This window comes from Ursus americanus, chromosome 7, assembly GCF_024610735.1.
Source record: "Ursus americanus isolate L20-20 chromosome 7, mUrsAme1.1.p, whole genome shotgun sequence".
NCBI lineage: Eukaryota > Metazoa > Chordata > Mammalia > Carnivora > Ursidae > Ursus > Ursus americanus.
The window spans coordinates 36645262-36654553 of record NC_142133.1 but is presented as its reverse complement, the minus strand read 5'-3'; the positions used below and the strand labels follow the sequence as shown (position 1 = coordinate 36654553).

The 9292-nt window shown below is 41.3% G+C and overlaps 1 pseudogene; it reads left to right on the top strand.

The window, feature by feature from the left end:
* Positions 1 to 8488: 8488 nt before the first annotated feature.
* LOC123786162 (large ribosomal subunit protein uL18m pseudogene) lies at positions 8489 to 9075 on the top strand (annotated as a pseudogene).
* Positions 9076 to 9292: the final 217 nt, after the last annotated feature.

Sequence of the window (9292 nt, the reverse complement as noted above, 5' to 3'; positions counted from 1 at the left end):
TACTACACCACCAGCTTTTCTGGGCCTCAAGCTTATAGACAACAGATCATGGGACTTCTCAGCCACCATAATCACAGGAGCCAATCCCTCATAATAAATCTCTTTATATATTAATACATAAAACCTCTCTCTCTCTCTCTGAGATATTGGCTCTGTTTCTCTGCAGAATTCTAATACAGTGCTTTGCATATACTAAATGTGCCTAGTGCATAGTGACCATTCGATAAATGTTAGTTCTTATTATTATTGGAATGTGTAACTAGTATTTCATTGGATTAAAACTTGAGAAATGTGGGGCGTCTGCCTGGCTTAGTTGATAGAGCACTTGACTCTTGATGTCAGGGTTGTAAGTCCAAGTTCCATATTGGGTGTAGAGATTACTTAAAAATAAAATCTTAAAGAAAAAACTTTACAAATGAAGCCACAATATTTATGGCCTCTGACATCTGTAAAAAGCTAAGCTCTCTGTCCATTTGGGCTGTTATAACAAAATACCATAGACTGGATGGCTTATAAACAACAGAAACTTATTTCTCACAAACCTGGAGGCTGGAAGTAGAGCTCAGGGTGCCAGCATGGCCAGGGGAGGGCTCTCTTTCAGGCTGCAGACTTCCCATTGTATCTTCACACGGAGGAAGAGGGCTAGGAATCTCCCTGGGGCCTCTTTTTTAGGCACTAATCCTATTCATGAGGGTTTCTCATTCATGATTTAAGTACTTCCCAAAGGCCCCTCCTACTAATCCCTAACCTTTAGGTGTTAGGATTGCAACATAAGGGATTGCAACATAGGAATTTTGGGGGGACACAAACACTCGGACCATAGCAGAAGCATTTGAGGTTTTTAACAGTATACTTACATAAACCCACTCTTAGTTCAAAGCAGCATAAATACCAGAAGGCGAGAGAGAGTCCTGCAGATCAAGAACATGCCCCTCTGCCTGGAAATCCTCACCACCATTCAGGCAAGAAAGGCTCTAGGTGAGGATTAGAGAGGGGAGAACATGATTAGTGGAGATGATGATTCTAGTGGAAGGACAAGCTGAGGTGGTAAGAGAGACACCCACTCTCCGAACATTTGAGGAAGTTACACTAACTCAAAGATATGCATCTGGTAATGTCTTGACTTACCTTAGGGACAATTCCATCTCTCAGAAGATGAACTAAGAAATAAGGGAGCTGCTACATGGAACCTAATCCTGATCAACAAGAAAGAACTGGTTGGAGAAGCAGGTGCACAAGGCATGCTTGGAGATGGGTGCTAGCCAGGGCGATGCTCGGTTTTCAAGGCCCGAACCCTGTCATTTCTGCAGGGCTCTGCCTTTCCACAGCACACTATTAACCAGGCTGTCCCAGACCCAGGGCACCCACTTAATTTCTTGACCCTGGCAAATCCTTACCCTTACCAAGAGTTTTCTTTTTATAGAGTCAGCTGAGGAAGGTCTCTTGAGGTTCTTCAAATTTTTGGCTTGAGAAGAACAGAACTGAGCCAAAGGTCCCGCTAGGAACAACAGGACAAAGCATGCCACAGTGTTTCCTACCCAGTCACAGTACTTTGTAGCTGCTCTTCTCTCTTGCCCAATCATTGTCCAGTGTCTGGTCTGGAAATCAGATCCTACTGACACCCCTAACATTTGAGAACACTTTACCCTCCAACGTGGTCCCCTTCAAGCCTAGGCTCTGAGGTCGATCTTTACTCATATTCAAGCCTCTTAGTGGTTTTAGAATTGGGTGCTTGTCAGAGCATCCTCAGTTTATTACATCCAACATACAATGAGGGGGAAAAGATTTGAAAAAAAAAAAAAAGAGTAATATAACATGGTTGCTATAGTCTCCACCTTCGTATCTGATAACAAGGCCTATGTTGATAATCACAGTTGAATGTTTCCACTACTCATTCCATTTTCTTCTTAACCTCTGCCAGCATGAAGGCTGGCCAGATTTGAGTCCTTTCTGGTCTTGTCATTAGGAGATTGGCAGTTTTCCTTTGACCAGGACTATTGGGCCAAAGAGTCATAAGAAGCACTGCCATGAATCTGCTAGGTTCCAAACATAGTCATTCTTGTTCCTTCTGTGCAGCAACTTAATTTCCCCAATCAAGACCGATCATCCTATCGGGAACAACAAACTCTTTCCCTTCCTGTGGTTCAGTGGCATGAGTTAACTTTAACAGTAAGGTGAAAGGGCAGGCTCAGCTTCCAATTCATTAGAATCACGCCCTTATGTCTGGTGTACGCATTCTTCTCTTGGATACTTGGACTTCCAAAAAGATTGAGGCCAAAGTCATACAGAAATAACAATCCTGGATTTTATTGGGAGGTAGAAATCCTTCAAGTGGGTTGGTAGGTGTAATAGTGAGGGGGAGCACTCTCACCTCTACTCCTTGGTTCCCAAACCCATACATTCCAACCACAGGTGAGATGGTTCCACATACTGGCTTCTGTTAGGGGATATATAGCAACTGGGGGACAACACTCACACTTCCCAAGATGTGGTCTCCAATTTGTGCCATAACTAGTCTTCAGGTCATTCTAACTATCAAGCCAGCTGCTTCTGGGTGATGGAACACATAGGAAAACTTGTGAAGTCTGTAGGCATGAGCCCATGGCCCACAAGTTCATTTACCAAAAAGCGAAATCTCCCTGTCAAAGTGATGATGATGAAGTCCGTCCATAAGCCCACAAATGGCGGTACTATTAGAAGCCCTGAGTTCAGGGAAAGCATATCCATACCTGAAATGTGTACATTCCCACTGAGGACAAAGCACTGTACCTTCCATGATGGGAAGGGTTGAATATAGTCCATCAGCCACCAAGTGGTTAGCAGGTTCCCAAGGGGAATGTGTCATATCAGGGGCTCCTCACCCTCACATGCCCTGTGACTCCAAATGACGAATGCCTTCAAAGCTGTTTTAGAGGCTTTCTGGTTCCCTGTGCCAGTTTTAATTTTCTGTTTGTAACTCTCTTTTCCCCTAAATTCGCTCACTGGGCCATAAGAACCAAATGACTCTAGAGTCATTTGGCCACTTAAGTGCCACAGATACTTGGTCATCCAATGCCTGCCCTGTACCTGCACTCTGTTCTTTGATGCCACTGGTGATAATTTGAATAACTGTGATGACACTGCCCACCATAGACCACTGTGTCCTATTCACCTCTGGCAAAAAAGTTACCTACATACTCCTTGAATATATGATCGATGCAACTTCAGAATCTAATTTTTAAAACTACTGATTTTGAAATAGTTATAGATCCACAGGAAGTTGCAAAGAACTATACAGGGAGGTCCTGTTCACCCTTCCCTTAATTCCCCTGTGTTAATATTTTAAACAACTATAGAACTATATCAAAATCAACAAATGGGGGCGCCTGGGTGGCACAGCGGTTAAGCATCTGCCTTCGGCTCAGGGTGTGATCCCAGCATTCTGGGATCGAGCCCCACATCAGGCTCCTCTGCTATGAGCCTGCTTCTTCCTCTCCCGCTCCCCCTGCTTGTGTTCCCTCTCTCGCTGGCTGTCTCTATCTCTGTCAAATAAATAAATAAAATCTTAAAAAAAAAAAATCAACAAATGGCACTGGTACAACCCATAAAGCTTTTCAAGTTTCACCAGTGATTTGTGCCTTCATTTATGTATGTATACACACTAGCCTTGCATAACCACCACCGTGATCAAGACACTTGACTGTGCTATCACAAGCCTCCTTCCTGTTAACCTCTTTATAGCTACATCCATCCTCTCTCCCATTCTCAATCCCTGTAACTGATCGGTTCTCCATCTTTACAATCGTTATTTCATGAATGTTACATAAATGGAATCATGTGGCATGCACATCTTTTCATAGGCTTTTTTTTCACCTAGCATAATTTCTTCAAGTTTCATCTAAGTTATTACAAGTTTGTTTTTTATTGCTGAATAGTATTTCATAGTATGTATGTACCACAGTTTGTTTAACCATTCACCCATTGAAGGGTACCTGAGTAGTTTCCAGTTTGGCACTATTATAAATAAGGCTGCTATGAATATTCATGTACAGTTCTTGTGTAAAAATCAGTCTTCATTTCTCTGGGATAAATGCCCAAGAGTGCAAGTGTCAGGTCATATGGTAAATCCATTTTTACTTTCAAAAGGATCTGTCAACCAGTTTCCCAAAGTGGCTGTGCCAATTTTATGTTCCCATCAGCCACATATGAGTAACTGTTTCTCTGCGCCCTTGTCAGCATTTGGTATTATCACTATTTTTCATTTTAGCCATTCTGATAGTTGTGTAATGATATCTCATTGTGAGTTTAATTTACATTTCTCCAACAGCTAATGATGTTAAACATCTTTTCATGTGTTTGTGATCTGTATGTCCTCTTTGGTGAAATGTCTATGTCTTCTGCTGATTGTCTAATTGGTTTTTTTAAAAAGTTTTTGAGACTTCTTTATATATTTAGGTATACAGCCTTTGTTGGATAGGTGATTTGTAAATATATTCTGCTAGTCTATAATTTGTCCTTCCATCCTTTTAACTAGGTCCTTTGCAGAACAAGTTTTCACTTTGATGAAAGGCAATTTATCCATTTTTTTCCTTTTGTGGATTGTGCTTTTTGGTGTCAAGTCCAAGAACTTTTGCCAAGTGCTAGATTTTTTAAGATTGTTCCTTATGCTCTTTTCTATAAGTTTTATAATTTTACATTTTACGTAAGTTTTACATTTAAATCCATGATCCCTTTTGAGTTTTTAATACGTGTAAAGTTTAGCTTGAGGTTCATTTTTTCTGCTGATGGTGCTCCCGCACCATTTATTGAAAAGGTCACTCCTCTTCTATTGAATTGCCTTTGCCTCTTTGTAAATAATTAGTTGGGTATATTTGTGTGGATCTATTTCCAGGTTTGTTCCATTCATCCGTCTCTCCTCCTGCTAATATCACACTTTCTTGGTTACTATACCTATATGGTAAGCCCTAACATTGGAAACAGATTCCTCTGACTTTATTCTTCTTTTTCAAAGTTGCTTTGGCTATTCTAGGGCTTTTCCTTTCCCATATAAACTTTAGAATAAGCTTGTCTATGTCTACAAAAATACTGCTGAAATTTTGACAGGATTGCATAAAACCTATAGAACTTAGTGGAGAATTAACATCTTTATGATGTTGAATTTTTCAATCTATAAACATAATAAATCTCTCCACTTATTTAGGTCTCCCTTAATTTCTTTCAACATTTTATAATTTTCATTACCTAAATCTTATACATGTATTGGTACATTTATAAACCTAGTATTCTTTGGAGCAATTGTAAATGGTATTGCATTTTTAAAATTTTTGGTTTTTGCCAAGTTTGTCAGTATATAGAAAATACAATTAACTTTTATGTTGCTCTCGTATCTTATTGAACTCATTTGTTCTAGGAGTTTTGTTATAGATTCCATGGCGATTTCTATGTGGACAATCATGACATCTCCAAATAACAGTTCTATTTCTACTTCCCAATCTGTGTGCCTTCTTTTCTTCTTGGGTGCTAGAACATGCTGTACTATGTTGAACAGCAGCAGTGAGAATGGACATCTTTTCATTGTTCCCAATCTCAGAGGGAAAGGATTTGGTCTTTCAACATGAAGTATGATGCTATAGATTTTTTTTTGGTAAATCATCTTTATGAGATTGAGGAAATTCCCCCTCTATTTTTAGTGTACTGAAAGTTCTTACCATGATTAGGTGTTGGATCAATTGATATACAGGTTTTTCCTTCTTTAGCCCATTGATATGGTGGATTACACCAATTATTGGATTTTCCAGTATTGAACCAGCCTTGCATATCTGGAATAAATCATTCATAAAATGAGTTGGGAAGTATTCTCTTTTATTTTCTGGAAGAGATCGTGTTTTGTTACAAATTCATTTTGGAATTATTCAGGTTCTCTGCTTCGTCTTGGCTTAGTTTTAATGGTTTGATTTTCAAGAAATTTGTCTATTTTTCAAAGTTGTCAAATTTGAGCACTGCTGGTAGTAGTCCTTTAATAGCTGCAGGATCTGGTGTGGTATTGTTTCATTCCTGATATGAGTAGTTTGTGTCTTCTTTTTGTTAATCTTACTAGAGGTTTATCAATGTTTTTGAGGGACTAATTATGTATCATTTTCCCCTCATTTTCCTCTTTTCAATTTCATTGATTTCTGCTCTTTATCATTTCCTTCTGATTGCTTTGGGATTATGCCCTTTGTTTCTTGATCTATGAACTTATTTCAGTATTTTTTTAATAATGTTAAGCACTTAGTGCTATAAATTTTCCTCAGTACTTTATTAGCTGTATCTCATATATTTTAATGTTTTCATTTTCATTCATTTCTATATATATTTTGAGACCTCTTTTACTCATGGATTATTTCTAAGTGTGCTGTTTACTTTCCAAGTCTTTAGTGATTTTCCTATTGTCACTGTTGATTTCCAGCTCAATTCCATTATGATCAGAAAATATTCTGTATGGGGCGCCTGGGTGGCGCAGTCGTTGAGCGTCTGCCTTCGGCTCAGGGCGTGATCCCAGTGGTCTGGGATTGAGCCCCACATCAGGCTCCTCCACTAGGAGCCTGCTTCTTCCTCTCCCACTCCCCCTGCTTGTGCTCCCTCTTTCGCTCGCTGTCTCTGTCAAATAAATAAATAATCTTTAAAAAAATATTGTTATGACTGTAATTCTTTTAAATGTGTCAACATTTGCTTTATAGCCCAGATTATGGTCTATATTCATGTATGTTCCATGTGTACTTGAATGTATATTCTGCTATTGCTCAATGTTCTATAAATGTCAGTCTGATCCTAGATTTGATTATGTTGTTCTTCCATATCCTTGCTGATTTTCTCTAGTAGCTCTATCAATGAATTGGTGAGAGTGGGGAGCTGAAGTCCCCAACTATAACTGGATTTGTCTATTTCTCCTTTTAGCTCTATCAGTTTTTGCTTCGTGTATTTTGAAGCTTTGTGGTTGGATGCACACACATTTAAGATTGCTTTCTTCTTGGTGGATTGACCCTTTTATCGTCATGTATTGTCCCTTATTGTCTCTAGTAATACACTTTGCTTTGAAGTCCAATTTATTGGATACTAATATAGTCAGTCCTTTTTTTTTTTTTTAATTAGTGTTAGCCCCAGTTTCAAAGGTCAGTTTCCTAGAGCCATACTACCAATTATTCTAACAGCCTGGGTCCCAATAAGAAATAGATAGCACATTGATAGGTAAATTGAGGAATACTTAATTTTAATAAAGGGACTAACTAGTTATAAAGGTGTGAGCAGGCTATAGGAAAACCACAACCAGTAGTTCAGCACACAAGGACGAGAAACAGTAATTAGTTATTGGAACCCAGGAGGAGAGTCCTATACAGAATGCAAACTGATCTTTGGTTGAGGATCAAAGCCAGAATGAGGTGATTCTGCAAGGAACCAGGAGAAATACCTTGACCTCACTTCCTCCGTTCCATCTCCTGCTCTGGGTCAATTGTTCAAATCCAGTGAGAAGTGAGGAGGATGGGGTCCACACGGATTAGCCTCCTGGGACAGAGAGCAGGATGGAAAAGAGTGGAGAGTGAATCTGGTGGGGCAAACAAAATATCTGACAGTTTCTAACCGGAAGGACCCTGAATTACCTCTCGGTTTTTAAGACCTGAATTTTAGGGAGAGAACTGTAATAACTAAAATTATCTAAAACTGGAACTGGCCACAGAAGAAACCCCCAAGACCTGGAACTACTCCTTCAGTGGACAGCCAGTGGGGGGAATGTCATGGAGAATCTTCAAGCATTTAAGGACTGGCCTTGGTAACCTCTGAAGTTCTCCCCAGCACCAAGTTTCTACTGCTGAGAAACCTGCAACAAAACAGACTAAGAAGTATGGAAACTCTAGTCAGTGTGGAGGTCCTAAGGAATCAGGTGGAAGGCAGAAGCAGCAGATCAGCGCTATCCTGGGGCACGACAGAGATATTCTGTGTGAGGATGTTCGGAGCATGGTTGGGAAGATCAGCAAGCGCAGGAGCCTATTGAACGTTGGTCACAAATGAATAAGAAAAGCAGCAACATCACATTATACAAAAACTGGAAATTAAACTGTTCTGTTCCATCAGCACTGAAGTGGATGGCAGCACCTGTAAATGTGACTTCACCAAACAGGGGATTTCATCCCAAAAACTTCTGCAAATTTTCTGACAATGGAATAAAGTTCAAACTCCCTAACTCAACATCCAAAGCTGTAGGAGTTCAAGAAACACCCTGATGAAATGGACTTAAAAACATTAAGGAGGGGGCCCTGAGTGACTCAATCAGTTAAGCATTTGCCTTTGGCTCAGGTCATGGTCCTGGGGTCCTGGGATCACGTCCCGCATCGGCTCCCTGCTTGGCAAGGAGTCTGCTTCTCGCTCTGCCCCCCCCCCACCCGTCCGTGCTCTCTCTCACGTAAATTAATCTTAAAAAAAAAAAACAAAAAAACACCCCAACATTAAGGAAAAGGCTTTTCGCTGAGTTAACATGGCTGTGGCCGGTGAACAGCTAGGACCCGATGAGGAAAGGAGGCGAGGCTTTTCCGAGGCTTTGCCCGTGATCCCTTACCGAGGGCACTCCAGACAGTTCTGGGAGTGGCTGTCGGTTTGCAGGAACCCCGGATGTGGGGTGGCATCACTCTCAACCATTTTCAAGCCAGCGAAACCTGAAGCGGACCCTGTGGAAAATGCAGCTGTTGCCCCAGAGTTCACCAACCAACCCCCGCAGTCTGGAGCTCTCAGGTGTGGCCAGGAGAGAGCGGGCTTGGGGGACAGTGTGGCCCCCCCATGAGTTCTGGCACAGGCTGCGAGTTGTAAGGACTCAGCCTCATGTAGAAGCCCTTCTTGAGCATCGCAATGGCTAGGTTGTGGTTTCAGCATCCCCTTGGGAATGGGCTATTAAAAAGCGCCTTTACAGCACCAAAAATGCACCGGCGGAGCGATGCTTAGGGGCAGGAATCAACATCACGGTCTACCAATCCACTCCTTGGGAGGCAGCCTCACACTCCAGGACTGCAGAGTGCCATGATAGAAGGGGGCTGAGTGCTGCAGAAGCCTCCGAGAATCTATGAATGAAACAGGAGCATTGTTCCCAGCGTGTGAATATAAAGCCCTGAGCTGTTGCTCTGTGCTTCAGAAGAGAGCTTCTGGAAGAACAGCCAGCTTGCAAGTTTTGTACAATCATGTAACAGTGAAATGTTACTACTAGTGAAGGTCATCCCCTCCTCCCGTGTGTGTATGTTGGTGGGGCAGTGGCTTAATCAAGGGCTAGATTCTTCCCCTCTTGAACAGG